Source organism: Canis lupus, chromosome 35 (assembly GCF_011100685.1).
Source record: "Canis lupus familiaris isolate Mischka breed German Shepherd chromosome 35, alternate assembly UU_Cfam_GSD_1.0, whole genome shotgun sequence".
Lineage (NCBI taxonomy): Eukaryota > Metazoa > Chordata > Mammalia > Carnivora > Canidae > Canis > Canis lupus.
The window spans coordinates 25,820,104-25,836,080 of record NC_049256.1 but is presented as its reverse complement, the minus strand read 5'-3'; the positions used below and the strand labels follow the sequence as shown (position 1 = coordinate 25,836,080).

The 15,977-nt window shown below is 40.2% G+C and overlaps 3 non-coding genes across 3 annotated transcripts; 1 reads left to right on the top strand and 2 right to left on the bottom strand.

Moving 5' to 3' along the window:
• Positions 1-10,415: 10,415 nt before the first annotated feature.
• On the bottom strand, positions 10,416-10,503 carry TRNAY-GUA. The gene is given in 2 exon segments: positions 10,416-10,451; positions 10,467-10,503. It is a non-coding gene; the product is annotated as a tRNA-Tyr (tRNA).
• Positions 10,504-13,847: 3,344 nt separating this feature from the next.
• On the top strand, positions 13,848-13,920 carry TRNAA-AGC. The gene has a single exon. It is a non-coding gene; the product is annotated as a tRNA-Ala (tRNA).
• Positions 13,921-15,687: 1,767 nt separating this feature from the next.
• TRNAY-GUA lies at positions 15,688-15,777 on the bottom strand. Its single transcript is given in 2 exon segments — positions 15,688-15,723; positions 15,741-15,777. It is a non-coding gene; the product is annotated as a tRNA-Tyr (tRNA).
• Between the last annotated feature and the right edge of the window lie 200 nt (positions 15,778-15,977).

Sequence of the window (15,977 nt, the reverse complement as noted above, 5' to 3'; positions counted from 1 at the left end):
ATCTGAGGTGTGGCTTCTTAGAATACTTTAAATAATGTTTATCTCAGTGGTTTTTCACTATTTTTAAAATAGGTGAACAAAAATGCTAGGAATGTTCTAAAACGGATGGAGTGGTGATCATAGAGATACATTAAATAATTAATACCTTTAAACACTTAAGCTTTGTGCTTTTTACTGTCTGTTTTAGGTTTTTATTTTCTTAAATTTTTTTACTTTATTCTTTTTTTTTTTTTGTATATTTTTTATTAACGTTCGATTTGCCAGCATAGTATAACACCCAGTGCTCATCCCATCAAGTGCCCCCTGCCCACCTCCCCTTCCACTACCCCTTGCTCATTTCCCAGTTAGGAGTCTCTCATGTTCTGTCACCCCCTCTGAGATTTCCCACTCATTTTCTTTCCTTTCCCCTTTAATCCCTTTCACTATTTTTTATATTCCCTGTGTGAATGAAACCATGTAATGATTGTCCTTCTCTGATTGACTTACTTCACTCAGCATAACACCCTCCATTTCTATCCATGTTGAAGCAAATGCTGGGTATTTGTCGTTTCTAATGGCTGAGTAATATTCCATTGTTTATATAGACTACATCTTCTTTATCCATTTATATTTTAATGGGCACTGAGGCTCCTTCCACAGTTTGTCTATTGTGGACATTGCTGCTATAAACACTGGGGTGCAGGTATCTCGGTTTTTCACTGCACCTGCATCTTTGGGGTAAATCCCCAGCAGTGCAATTGCTGGGTCGTAGGGCAGGTCTATTTTTAACTCTTTGAGGAACCTCCACACAGTTTTCCAGAGTGGCTGCACTAGTTCCCATTCCCACCAATAGTGTAAGAGGGTTCCCCTTTCTCCACATCCTCTCCCAACATTTGTTGTTTCCTGTCTTGTTAATTTTCACCATTCTCACTGGTGTGAGGTGGTATCTCATTGTGGTTTTGATTGTATTTCCCTGATGGCAAGTGATGCAGAGCATTTTCTCATGTGCTTGTTGGCCATGTCTATGTCTTCCTCTGTGAGATTTCTGTTCATGTCTTTTGCCCATTTCATGACTGGGTTGTTTGTTTCTTTGCTGCTGAGTTATAATAAGTTCCTTTATAGATCTTGGATACTAGCCCTTTATCTGTTACGTCATTTGCAAATACCTTCTCCCATTCTGTAAGTTGTCTTTTAGTTTCGTTGACTGTTCCTTTTGCTGTGCAGAAGCTTTTTATCTTGATGAAGCCCCAATAGTTCATTTTTGTTTTTGTTTCCCTTGCCTTCATGGATGTATCTTGCAAGACACTGCTGTGGCCAAGTTCAAAAAAAGGTGTTGCCTGTGTTCTCCTCTAGGATTTTGATGGATTTTTGTCTCACATTTAGATTTTTCATCTATTTTGAGTTTATCTTTGTGTATGGTGTAAGAGAATGGTCTAGTTTCATTCTTCTGCATGTGGATGTCCAATTTTCCCAGCACTATTTACTAAAGAGACTGTCCTTTTTCCAGTGGATAGTCTTTCCTGCTTTGCCGAATATTAGTTAGTTGACCATAGAGTTGAGGGCCCATTTCTGGATTCTCTATTCTGTTCCGTTGATCTATATGTCTGTATTTGTACCAGTAGCGCACTGTCGTGATGATCACAGCTTTGTAGTACAACTTGAAATCCAGCATTGTGATGCCCCTGGCTCCGGTTTTCTTTTTCAATATTCCCCTGGCTATTTGGGGTCTTTTCTGATTCCACATAAATCTTAAGACTATTTGTTCCAACTCTCTGAAGAAAGTCCATGGTATTTTGATAGGGATTGCATTGAATGTGTAAATTCTCCTAGGTAGCACTGACATTTTCACAATATTAATTCTTCCAATCCATGAGCATGGAGTATTTTTCCATCTCTTTGTGTCTTCCTCAATTTCTTTCAGAAGTGTTCTGTAGTTTTTAGGGTATAGATCCTTTACCTCTTTGGTTAGGTTTATTCCTAGGTATCTTATGCTTTTGGGTGCAATTGTAAATGGGATTGACTCCTTAATTTCACTTTCTTCAGTCTCATTGTTAGTGTATAGAAATGCCACTGATTTCTGGGCATTGATTTTGTATCCTGCCACATTGCTGAATTGCTGTATGAGTTCTAGCAATCTTGGGGTGGAGTCTTTTGGGTTTTCAATGTACAGTATCATGTCATCTGTGAAGAAGGAGGGTGTGACTTCTTCTTTGCCAATTTGAATGCCTTTTATTTGTCTGATTGCTAAGGCTAGGACTTCTAGTACTATGTTGAATAGCAGTGGTGAGAGTGGACATCCCTGTCGTGTTCCTGATCTTAGGGGAAAGGCTCCCAGTGTTTCCCCATTGAGAATGATATTTGTTGTGGGCTTTTTGTAGATGGCTTTTAAGATGCTGGGGAATGTTCCCTCTATCCTTACACTCTGTGGCGTTCCAGCTGTTCACTCTTTAAATCTCAGATGGAATTTGTAGGTTTGCAGGATGATTTGAAAGTTATCTAGGTAAGTTGTTGGGGCCAGGTGTGTTGAGGACCCCTCTCCTCCATTTTCTGGTGAGGTCCTGTTTTAGGTGTTTAAAAAACAAAAACAAAAACAAAAACAAAAAAAAACACCACCACCCATGTTCCATGTCCTGTTTGCTTAGGTATAATATTGATAGGACCATCACCCTTAATTCTACTTGCTGTCCTGCTGTCCCTTCCGCTTACCGCCGCTCTATTTAACCAATAAATGATAATTTATCCTAAATATAGACAGCGCGGTTAAAGAGGGATCTACCACCCTGAAGTGGACATGCTGCCGAGTTCATTTTGAGAACATTGCAATTCTTTTTGAAGGACAATGAAAATAATGTATAGACACAAATGTACTAGATCGAAAACAGAGGCATTGTGCGTGTGCTGGTGTGTGTTTGTGAATTGAGTGGCTCCAATACTACAGTGAGGCAAATAAATGAAACACCCGTCCCCAAGTTTAAAAAGAGAAATGTAGATATTTGTTCGTAGGGATGCTGCCATGCACTGCTAGGGAGCACCTATAACGGCATTTGGCTTCCTGGCAGAACATGGATGGAGAAAGCAGGAAGCCATCTGGATGGACTTTTCTTGACGATATATTTATAGAGAAGATTTCTGGTAAATTTATAAAAGAGTATTTCTTATTAAAAAACAAAGTACTGGGACACCTGGGTGGCTCAGCGGTAGAGCGTCTGCCTTCAGCCCAGGGTCTGACCCTGGAGACCCAGGGTCAAAGCCCACATTGGGCTCCCTGCATGGAGCCTGCTTCTCCCTCTGCCTGTGTCTCTGCCTCTCCCTCTGTGTGTCTCTCATGAATAAATAAATAAAATCTTTAAAATAAAAATCAAAGTACTTCATAACTGGGCTTTTGAAAAAATAAATTTTTCTTCAAAAGGTGCATGAGAAATCTGCCACACATAATTCATTTTTGTTTCAGTTATTCAGTTCCCTATCATGAGAAACTAAGAATATGTGGTCTGGTACATTTCTTTCCAATAATCTAACCTGATATGGGGGGACTGTGAGAAGCTGGAGTAGAAAAGGCTTAGAGAAACAAATAGCTTCTGTGTGAGACCATCTCTTCCATGTATCAAGTGTCCTGACAGAGCCTTGAACACCACAGGCATGAAAGCAGCCAAAATCTAGGATCTAAGTTCACGTGTCTCTCAAGTAAAAGCTTCCCCAATTTTCTTTCCTTTTTTTTTTTTAACTGGAAAAAAATGTTTAAATTTTACCTAAGTCTCTTAGAACACACACAGATGGACATGATTTTCATTACATAGGACGACATTTCCTTTCCAATGTGTCTCCTCATCTTGGAAACATCCCTTGCAGCTAATCCAAATTTCTTTCTCTTTTCTGTCTTTTGTAAACTTTCAAACCACTACCCGATGATTCCATATTTTTCTCATCAGCTAGTGCTGGGTTAAGCACAGACAAGTGCTTGTCTGAGATTCAGCCACTTCTATTGCAGAGTTGATTTCAGTCTGAAATGTTTCTATAGCTAACTGACTCCTAGATGGTTCTGACTCAAATTTGCCTGCTCCTGAAGCCTGCAGACAATATTCCAGTGGAATCTCAGCAAAAAAAGAAGCAAACTATTGATAAATGTAACAACAGGGATAATTTCCCCTGCATTATCCTAAAGGCAGATACACCTACATGCGTACTGTATTATTCCATTCATAGTACATTCTTACAAGCACAAAACTAAAAGAATAGAAAAGTCAGTAGATAACAAAGTAGAATGTATGGGGAGGGACTAACTACAAAAGGAACATGGGGAAGTTTGAGGGTGTGATATAACTATTTTTTATCTTCATTGTCATTGTGGTTACATGACTATAATTTTGTCAGAACTCATGGAGTGGCATGTTTTATGAAGGGAGTGTTTTATGTAAATGTTGCCTACATTTTTAAAGTGGGAAAAGAAACTTCCAAAAAATTAAAGCAGGTGAAAAGTTAAAGTGTTTAGAAATCAATATAATCTTATCATCACATTTAAAAAGACCTATATGATTATCTCAATATATGCAGAATAAACATGGTAAAATTAAGGGTGCATTCATGGATTAAATTTCTGCCAACTAGTAATATAAGAGAATTTCATCAGCCTATGAAAGACATATGGGAAAACCCTACTGTTACTACATCTAATAGTGAAAGACTGAATGCTTTGCCACTAAGATCAGGTCTAGAACAAGGATATTGAATCCTGACTTCTATTCAATATTGCCCTGAAAGTTCTACCCAGTACAAATCAAGAAAGAAATAAAATCATAATTTGAAAGGGAAATGCAAAGCTATCTCTATTTACATATGATGCAACCATTATGAGAAAATGCTGGAGAATCTCCTGTAAAGCTACTGCAAATAAAAAACTTACCAAAGGTACAGGACACAAATATAATGAATTATAATTCTATTTATTAATAAGTATTCTAATATTAACACTGAACAGCTGGAACTTGAAATATAAAACACCATTTAGAAGGGTATAAAAACGTGAATCTTTATAGAGATCAATTTAACAAAAAATACAATGAAAACAATACATTCTAAACAGAAAATTCAATATTTTTCAGATGCAAATTCTTCCAAATTGACTTATACATTTAATGCCATCCCAATCAAAATCTCAATGACCAGTTTTGTAAAAATTACAAGCTGATTCTAAAGTTTATATAGACTGAAAAAGATATAAAATACTCAAAACAATTGTGAAGAGAAGAAGAAAGAGGATTTAACACCACCTGGTTTCAAGACTTACTACAAAGCTAGATAGAGTCCAGAAAAATATGCCAAAAGTGGATATTCACATGCTAATAAATGAACTCAGACCCTACACAGTATAATGGACAAAACTCAAAATGGACGAAAACCTAAACATAATGACTAAAACTGTAAAACTTCTAGAAGAAAAATCTTTGTAACTTTAGGTTAAGCAAAAAATTCTTAGAGCACAGGTAAGCTATAAAGAAAAAAATGATAAACTGGACTTCATCAAAGTCTTTAAAAATCTCAAAAGATGCTTAAGAATGTAAGATAAGTAAAAGGCAAGCAACAGGTTGGGAAAAATATATGCAAAACATTTAGATAAATGTTTAAGGGATAAGTGACAAAGGACTTGTATCCAGAATATATAACACACTCAGTACAACTGAGTAGTGAGCCATGAATAGGCAAATGATTTGGATAGATAGTTCACAAAACAAAATGTACAGATGGCCAATAAGCAGGTGATACTGATCCTTAACATTATTATTCCTTACGGAATGCAAATTACAAGCCTCCATGAATAAGAGCTCCTGTTGCTTAACATCCTCACCAGCATTTGGTGTTGTGTTTTGGATTTTGGCCATTCTAATAGGTATGTAGTGGTTTCTCATTGGTTTTTCAGTTTACAATTCCCTAATTACATGTGATGTAAAGTATCTTTATTTGCAACCTATATATCTTCTTTATTGAGTTGTCCAGATCTTTTGCCCAAGTTGTTTATTTTATTGTTGAGTTTTAAAAGCTCTTAGTATATTTTAGATAGCAGTCCTTTATCAGATTTGTCCTTTGCAAATATTTTCTCCCAGTCTGTGGCTTCTATTCTTATTAACAGTGTCTTTCTGAAGAAGTTTTTAATTTTAATGAAGTCCAACTTACCAATTATTTTTTTTCCTGAAGCATGCCTCTGGTGTTGCATCTAAAAAATTACCCCCGCCTCACATACACACAAAATTATCGCCATGCCCCAAGCTACCTACATTATTTTCTGTTATCTTCTAGTAATAACATAGTTTTGCTTTAACATTTAGGTGTATGATAATTTTGAGTTAATTTTTCTGATTCATTTTTTTGCATGTGGATGTTCAATTGTTCTACCACAATTTGTTAAAAATATGATTGATTGGTTTTTGCTATAGACAAGGTTTAATTCTATAGAGAAAGGATAAGCTTTCAATAACTGGTGTAGGTACAATTGAACATTCATTTATATAAAACAAAAAAATCTTTGACCCTACATCAATACCATAGTTAATTCTATTTTGATCGGAGACCTAAATGTAAAAGATAAAACTTCCAGAAGAAAATCTCTGTGACTTTTGGTTAGGCAAAAAAAATTTAGCACACCAAAGAGCACAAAAATATAAGGTGTAAAAGAAAAAAAAAAGACAAATTGGACTTCATCAAAAGTTTAATGTTTGCTTTTCAAAAGATACTGCTAAGAAAATGAAAAGTCAGATCATAGAATGGGAGAAAATATATGCAGGACAAACACCTGACAGATAAGACTTTTATCCAGAATACATAAAGCATTCTTACAACTCAAAAAGGAGGCAAACAATTCAATTAAAAAAAAAAAAAAGGAAGGATTTCAACAGACACTTCACCAAAGAAGATATACAGGGACAAATAACTACCTGAAAACGTAGACATCATTAGTTGAGGGGAGTGCAAATTAAAACCACATGAGATGCCTGGATACACTCATTGTAGGAGGCAGAATTCTAAGAGGGCCCTGAGATTTCCACCCACCTCTTATAACATCTGAATAATCCCCACCCCATAAATATGGGTAGGACATGTAATTGTGTCTTGTTAGTTACAAATTTGAATGGCTAATATTTAAAAAACTGTTCCAAGTGTCATCTAAGATGTAGAGAAACAAACTCTCATCCATTGTTAATGAGAATGTAAAATGGTACAGCCATGTTGGATAATAGTCAGTAGATTCTTTAAAAGTTAAATATACACCTACCATAGGATCCAGCAATCCCACTCCTATATATTTACTGCAAATAAATGAAAACACATGTCCATGCAAAGACTTATACCCAAAATATTTATAGCCACGTGATAGTTTGCAAGGACAACCACAAAAACATACCATAGACTGGGTGACTAAAACAGAAATGTATATCCTTATAGTTCTGGATATAGTTCTGGAGGCTGCAAGTCCAAGATCAAGGTGTCAGCCAGACTGATTTCTTCTGAGGCCTCTGTTTGGCCCAAAGAAGGGTATCCTCTTGTTTCCTCTGCACACCCATGCCTCTAGTGTCTCTCTCTCTATCCTAATCTCTCCTTCCTATAAAGACACCGGTCAAATTGGGTCAGGGCACACCCCACATCCTCATGTGAATGTTGTAAGTAACTTCTTTCAAGGCTCTGTCTCCAAATACAGTCTCATTCTGAGGGCCTGTAAAAATTAGAAATTAGAAAAATTAGGAAATTAGAGCTTTAACATATGAAGGGGGCACGTAATTCAGCCTGTAATTGTAAATATTTTCTCAGTTCTATTAATAATAATAAAAACAATAAAAAATTTAATCAGCTGGTGAATGAATAAACTAAATTATAGCACATCCTTGCAATGGATGACTGAACAGTAAAAAGGAATGAACTATGGATGTGCACACGACCAGGAAGAATCTCAACAGCATTGTGCTCAGTGGAGGAAGCCAGACTCAAAGCAGCACGCTTATATGATTGAATATAATTTTCAAAACTCATCAAACTCTACACTTAAAAGGAATGAATGTTATTGTGTTTAAATTATATCGCGGTAGACGTAATTAAAAACAAAACCATGCAAAAACTTCAACATCAATTTGACGTCTTGCTAAGCAGTCGGTTTCTTGCTGCACACAGCCTCCTTAGCACAGATTCCCAATTTACTCGTTTTCTTTTCTTCTGCCTATAGTACTTATTCTTTTTAACATATTATACAATTACACAAATTTGTTTTAACCATATTTTCAAATCTCCAATGCTTTCAAGCTGATGTTTTCAGTATTATATCCAACAGTTTTAGTTGTCCTAAATGTCACATTTGGGGAAAGTTACCTAGTTGCTTGTGTGAAAAGCAGCCAGAAACAAATGCAAATCCTTCATCAGTTAAAGAACCACCATGCAGCACTCAGATGTCCTAGACTTTCAGCAAATTGATGTAATGGACTATTATGCTGTCTCCCACATGGAGAAGCCAAGTGTACCGTATATGGCCATATATGGTGAGCTGTAAAGGACATTACTGCTTTTTAAAAATATTCTGACACAGTGTTCTAGCATATGTAGAATTATAGTCCATTACTCTTTTGGAAATACATGTGGCCATGCAACACAATTGTTTTAACAAATGATATGTCTCTTCTGGAAGTTTGAGAGTTAATGAGCAATTCACCATGTCCCTCTTTACCCTCAGCCTGACAAACTAATTTATGATCTGAGTTGTAGAGGATCTACCAGTCAGGGTCCCAGGATGGAGTGGAGTCCACTAGCCAAACCATGATTTATATGACACAAAAATAAGAGTTTCTGGTTATGAGCCCACATGATTCTCAGGGGGCTCAATAATGAGGGATGCTTATTACTCCACTGTAACTTAACCTATTTAAGTGGACATATACAGGAAATCTGAAAATCTGAATCCACTAAGAAGGCTTATTCACCTCCTAAGAAAATACTCAACAAAAATGTGTGGACTGTGCCAAGATATATGGTGAGAGTTTTCAGATTTTTTTTTTAAAAACAATTGTCCATGTTATATCACTGAGCGATGAAAAAGCTCAGTGACATTTTGCGGAAAGTCTACCTGCTGGCCTAGTGTCATCTTACACCACTTTAAGAGATGTGGGTTTTTTTTTTTTTTTTCCAATTACTCCAAGAAATGGGTTCTAGGAAAGTGTTCTGAAATAATTCCTACTCATAGGCTGAGGCTCTTTGTGGAATTCCTGAATGTGTTGAGCTAAAAGTAGAACCACTTCACTGGAGCGAATACAAATCTGGATTGGAAGTTGTACATACTATGGCAATTTTTCAAGACTGGACACTGCGTACGTGAGCTGGGACTCCAAGCAAAAAGGATTTAATTTATAAAAATAAAAAATTTTTAAAAAGGATTTAATTTAAAGTCTCGGACAGAGGCATTTCACCTGCTCCAGGTCCCAGCCATATCAGCCATAGTGGCCGCCCTTGTCCAAACTGTCTCAGAATTCAGACTGTTTTCCTTTTTTCTTGGTGGCTTCTCCCAGCCACTTGGTCTTTGGGAACAGGCTGAAAACTATAGCACGAGTCTTCAAACCCAAACTCTCCTGATTCCTTGCTGCTCCTGAAAATTACCAATCCAGGTAATTTTTAAAAGTGGAGTTTTATACCAGACTGGGAGTGAAAAGACTGACCAACGTTACATGACCACGTCACATATTTGTGCCCTGTGCACTTCCGTGGCTTGAAAGCTGGAGGAAACCTGGTGGTTGACTTGTTTCCACTTTCAGTTCTGGTGCTGGGCCTGTACACGTCTGAGCTCCACTGTTCTCCCAACGCCTCCCAGCCCCGGGCCACCCCCAGGTACGGCCTCGGCCAGCCTGCAGGGGGACAGCTCGATGCTGATGTGCGCAGGGGGAGGGAATGAGCTGGGCCTGTCCCCTCTTTCATCCTTCACACCCGCTCCTCGGAAACACAGAAGCCGGCGAGATGAGAACACATGTCCAGGTGGTGCAGAGGTCAGGGTGCGGGGTGGGGGTGGGGGTGGGGGTGGATTTAGTTTACATGCTGCCGACAGGGTGGCTGCGCCGGGGCTATGGGCGAATGAAGTTCATTAAGCTACTTCCCACCTTGGGGTACGTCTGAAATTCCTCCAATAACAGGCCCCTTCAGGGACCCCCAGGGTAACCGGGGGCCCCTACTCCCCAGGGGCGCGCCCCCTTGGAGCTGCGCTGCGCAGAGAGAGGTTGCGGTTCGCGCCGGACTAGTAGGACCGAGACGGCTGGGACAGCGGCCCGCGGACCCGCCGCGGATGTATTTCGTGCTCGTAAATAAGAGAGGTGCCCGCGTTCCTGTTTGAGCGGAAAGTCCTCTGTAGACGCGCCAGAAGGTGGGGTCAAGGGTTACGGCGGCTTCCCCGGAGGAGCCCGGCATCTCCAAAATTGTCGTCCTTCGAGCCGGATTCGAACCAGCGACCTAAGGATGCCTCATTGCTCCATCTACAGTCCTCCGCTCTACCAACTGAGCTATCGAAGGACCCCGGAAGGGCCTCTTGCAGGATTGCTGAAATAATGTCTATCCGGAGGGTTGCCGTGTTGGTAACGTTCAGATTCGCTTCTAAAAGTGCAACTTTGAGCTGTCTTCTTAGATACCGAGTGTATTTTCTATAATGAACTGGGTCACTGGCCATGGCTTTAGAAATACATGAAATTCATTGGGTTGTACATCTCAGACGTTAGGATATTACTTATGTCTATCTCAAGGAAAAAACCCAAAGGGTACCCATCCCATGTCCTCTTACCCTAGGAATAGCATAGCTCAAAGTAATGCCCTGGGTTACACCCGGCTTCCTTCCTGCTCTCTGGTGACTTCCTTCTTCTCTCAAAAGCGTCAGTTTGTTCAGTAAGTGTTATAGTTGCCATAAATACAGACAACTAGGCTGAAGATCTCTGGGTTGGGAACAGAGCAATGCCTGGCATTTTGGTACACTGCAGTACTTCATTCTGAAAGTCTAATGGGAAATCGTGTGTATTCATAATGCCTGCGGCAAAAAATTTGGAGTGTTGAGTGTGTGCACGTGTGTGTGTAAATTTTTTTGTTGTTGATGTTTGGGTGGTTCATATTATATTGCGTAATTATAGTAGAGCAATTAAAATGAAACACAAATCCTGAAAATTATTAAATGGAGATATAAATATTCCTTTTCAAAGTTCAATCATTCAACGTTGAAGTTCAACATAGATTCATCAGTTTCCTTGCATCTGCTGCAGAAATAGACACAGATGGAGAAGATACTACACTATCTGGAGCAAATATGTATACATTTTCCTTTGTAATATATTTAAGGAAAAGATTAAGTGGATTTCTGTATAAAATATCTGTACTTATTAAAATAAAATTTCTACAAAATTATATTATTGAAAACATTCCAAAATTTTCTTCAAACAGCACTCACCAATGCCTATTAGAAATGTTGAAAGCACATGGTTGCTCTTGAACTTAGTCATTAGGTCCTTTTCTGTGAGAAACTCAGAGAATAGGACCTAGTGACTTTTTTTCAGTGTTTCTAGCCTGATAGAAAATTCACAGCTAGAGGAAAAATAATCTTAAGAAGTGGACTGTTTCTCTTGACATTATTAGGTGTCCTGTCCATGCCTTGAAACCCAGTGGAAAATAGCCAAGTTGCCAGCAAGTGACAGGATTTCAGAGTGCTGCAAGATTCATTACTGGGGTAATGAGGCACAGGAAGTCCACAGAAGGGAAACAGGAATGTATAAGCCCACTCTCCCCTGCTCCCAGGCTTGCATTCTTCTTCTAGCTTCCTCCTGCCAAAGCCTAACATGGGGTGGGGGGGCCTCCATAATGTGGTATACAGAGCTCCTGCCTCACAAGGCAGATTGAAAAATGATTATTGTCTTAGTCTGCTCAGGCCACTGTGACAAAGTATCACAGGCTGGGTAACTTTAACAATGGAAGTTAATTTTTCTCACAGTTTTGAAGGCTGGAAGTCCATGGCCAACGTGATGGCCATTGGGTTCCTGGTGAAAGCACTCTTCTTGGCTTGTGGATGGTCATCTCCTGGCTGTGTCTTCACGTGGCAGAGTGAGCTTTATAAGGGTCTCCCCTTATAAAGACACTAACCCTATGATATCAGGGTTAGTGCTCTACCCTTACAACCTTATTAATCTTAATTACTTTGCTATTCCAAACACAGTCATATTGGGGATTAGAGCTAAAAACATTTGAATTTTGGAGGGAACACAACTCAATCCAGAGCAGAGAGCTTAGAGTTGAGTCAATGGTTTAACAACTGGTGAAGCTTCTATGTGAACTTTAAAATAATATTCTTGATTTTCATTTAGTACCTGTGGAAACTGAGTGTTGGAAAATGTAATACCCAATTCGGTATTACTGGAAACCAGCACTCCCAGCTCACGATTGAAAGTCCCCAGACAAACCAGTCACTTCCAGCTGAGTTGTGCCAGTGCCCCCATGGATCTGAGCTACGTCCTGTCACTAAATTCTGCACCTGCACCCCTAATAGAGTCATTGAAAATAAATAGGGAGGGAAAAAATGAGTGGAGGCCCAACTGACTTGCGTCTGCAGCCAGGCAAATTCTGTCCAGGGAAGAGTAAGTAGAAAGCACGCAGGTGATGGAGAGATTCAGGGTAAGGCTGACCTTGAGCCAAATCTTGAAACGAATGGTGGGTTTCTACACACACATAGGACACCTGAGTTGTGGACTCTCTGGTCTAAGTTGTGAGGAGGAAGGTAGGTGGAAGGTTTTGTCCCTCAGAAAGTTATTCATCCCTTTTAATCAGTCGTGATTGCAATGAAAAAGAAAAAAAAAAAAGAACAAACGTAAAGGGTATTTTAAGGATCTCAGAAATGCCTGCTCTGCATAGAGACATAGAGTCACTTTCTTGAATGAGTTGTTTCTCCTCCATTTGAATTTTGATCACTTGCTTTCAATGTCATTAAGAGTAAAAATAACACTAACCCAAAAAGAGGAAGTCTCCCACGATGGGATATTAGGGCAAGAAACAGTTGAAGGTTTGGATGTTGGTTGAAGGCCTTCAGATGGCTTTCTGGAATGTGATGGGTTTCTGGCAATGCCCAGCGAGTCCTCCTCTCCAGAGCGAGCTCCCAACAGTAACCAGCACCAAGTACCCAATAGGTCCAGTAAAAGTAAAAGACACGACTACTACCTTTGTCTTTTTGCAAAGACTCTGCATCTAAGCCTGCAGTCATAATTATCTTAGCATCCTAGTAATGTTTTCCTTAGAAAAAAACAAACTTGTTACACCCTTTGATCAAAACCGGGACTGCAGAAGCCAGAATGAAGAAGAAATTAACTGGGACGCGCGCCCCCTCGTGCCCATGTGTCCACAGGCGATGATTTTAAAAAAGAAAAGAAAAGAAAAAAAAAAAAAAAGCCAGGCAGGGATAGATGTAGGGACTTTGGAAAATCTGTTTCTCGGGCCAGCTGAGTCAACGAGTGGAAAATTTAGGGGTGCAGGGATTGTCGGGAACTACTGCGAAGGCCAAAGCCGCGCCTCATTGCTCGAGAAACTTGGTTTTCCCTCCTGGATGCGCCTGCAGCTTTCTTCCGGTCCCGTTTCCTCAGATAGGAACCCAGGGTTAAACTCTCGCCCAGTTTCTAAGACTAGCGTTTCTGAGGATTCCCTGGCCTGGACTCCGCCTGCACTCCCGGGTCTTCCCGACAGGATCCAGACCCGTAGGGCAGGTTGTGGGTGGCTCGGAGGAACATCACCCCGGCTGCAGTCTCGCGCTTCGTTCGCGCCCAGTACTAACAGGTGGCGCCTGAATCACCTCCAGGTATCTAAGGGAGTGAGAAAGGCGCGGCGGCATCTCGGGTGGGGAATTAGCTCAAATGGTAGAGCGCTCGCTTAGCATGCGAGAGGTAGCGGGATCGATGCCCGCATTCTCCAATTTTAGGCTTTTTCAAACAGGACCAGCATAAAGCTTGGCCAGGTCCCTAATAGGGATGGCCTTTCCTTCAAAAGCCACGCTCTGGTGTCTTGTCTTTGGACAGTGCTGGGATAGGCATGGCTAAGTTCTTTATGGAGGATTTCTCAAACGTTTTGCAGATTTGAATATCAGTGTCTGCCAAGTGGATTTACACGTCTAGATTTATTTATGCATTAATATTATATTTGCATTCGCAGAATCTATTTCCCACATGTCCCATCTATTGAGGGCAACCTGAAGTTCTTAAAACTGTGACGAATGATTCCCATTTCTTAATGAGATGGTGAAGAGCCAGATAATATGTAGGTATGTTGGAGATTTGTTTTCGAAACATGCATTTTTCCTCTTCTGGGGTGGTCTTTGGAGGTGGTGGTGATAATGCTGATACTGATACTGGACTATGGCAGTATACTGGAGTATGGCCCAATTATGGGAGATGGAGGACCTCTATGGTGTTTTGGGGAGAAGCTCAGACCAGGACTATCTAACAAATTTTGCATCCAAAGCCCAAATATTATCCTTGAAAAGAAAATTGAACCATTTTTCTTCTTTATTCTTTTGTCCCAATTTGTTTTCAAAAAGCAAGAAGTGACTCAGGAGCTACCATTTTAGACCAACCTTCAGCCCTTAATAGGGGTAGTTTCCAATACATTTTAGGGAGTGGTTCTCAAACCACTACCCCAATTCGAGACATTCTGACCTACATCAAAGTTTGAGAATCATTAAAGAGTAAGAGTTCTGAAACATAGTAAGGAAAATACAAAACATTATCAAGGACAAAATTCTCACACAGCTTTTTAAACTCTGGTCTAATATATTTGTAGCTGAGAACTCTTCCATGGTGCTTAGTATCACATTTTTGAGACAGGGTACAAGTGTGATTAATGTATCTTAATGAGATTGACCCAAAATTAGCAAATGCTTTCTATTGTTAAGAGAAATCTCTCTTTTGAGCTAATTCCCAAAATGGGTAGAAAATCCTGCCAATCCCCCTGTCTTGTCTGTTATTTGTAATTCTAAAATTTTTGTTTGTCTTGTATCTATGGTCCTCAAACCTTGCAGCCCAGTAATATCATCTGGAAGTTTTTAAAACTACCAATGCCTAGATCCCATCTCCAAACTATCCAAGCAAAGGTGCGTTGTAAAATCTGCCCAGGTAACTCTGTATCCACCGACTTTCTTAGCCAGGTTGAAAACCACAGTTACATTTAAAAAAAGAAAAGAAAAGAGAAAAAGAAAACCACAGTTACATAAGTAAACAGAGAAGGGGGAGTAGTGCCCCTGAATTTCATACCACCCCCGAGCCTTCTTCACCTGGAAAAACCCCTTTCCAGAGACTCGGGACTCCGAGCCCACCAGGAGGCGCGCGTGTTCCACCAAGTACCCGCCGGTCGCGGCCTTCCGGCCGGGGTCCCGGATCGCGGGAAGGGAGAGCGGAGACGCGTCTGCCGACCCCGAGCCCCGCTGGGCCGCCTCTGCTGCGCCTGGTCAGGGACCGGTATTTCTCGGCGGCCCGCAGCTATCCTGTATGGAAAGTATGGGGCTGAAATGAACTCTGATCGCGTGGTGTTAGTCATTGTTCCAGAAATGGAAAAAAAATGTTTAAATTGGACTCGCTGTCCATCGGGATAGTCTTAGTAGATGAGCATCGAGGATATATGTATATGTAGCTAGAATACACCATTTCAGGGTGGAGGTTTAAAAAAAAAAACCCGCAAAACTTGAACTCCTTCGAGCCGGATTCGAACCAGCGACCTAAGGATGGCCGTGCGAGCTTCCACTACAGTCCTCCGCTCTACCAACTGAGCTATCGAAGGAATCACACCGCCTGCTCTTCTCGCAGCAGATGCCATCTCTGCGCAAGGTTGGGCGTCTGCAGGCGCTGATGGCTCGATTTAGCTGCGTTGCTCACAGGTCTGCCTGCCCCAGCCGCGTCCACTTTTTTTTTTTTTTAAGCTTTCTTTTTTTTTTCTTTTTAAAATATAATCCAGCAACCTCACGGAAGTGACACTCAAAG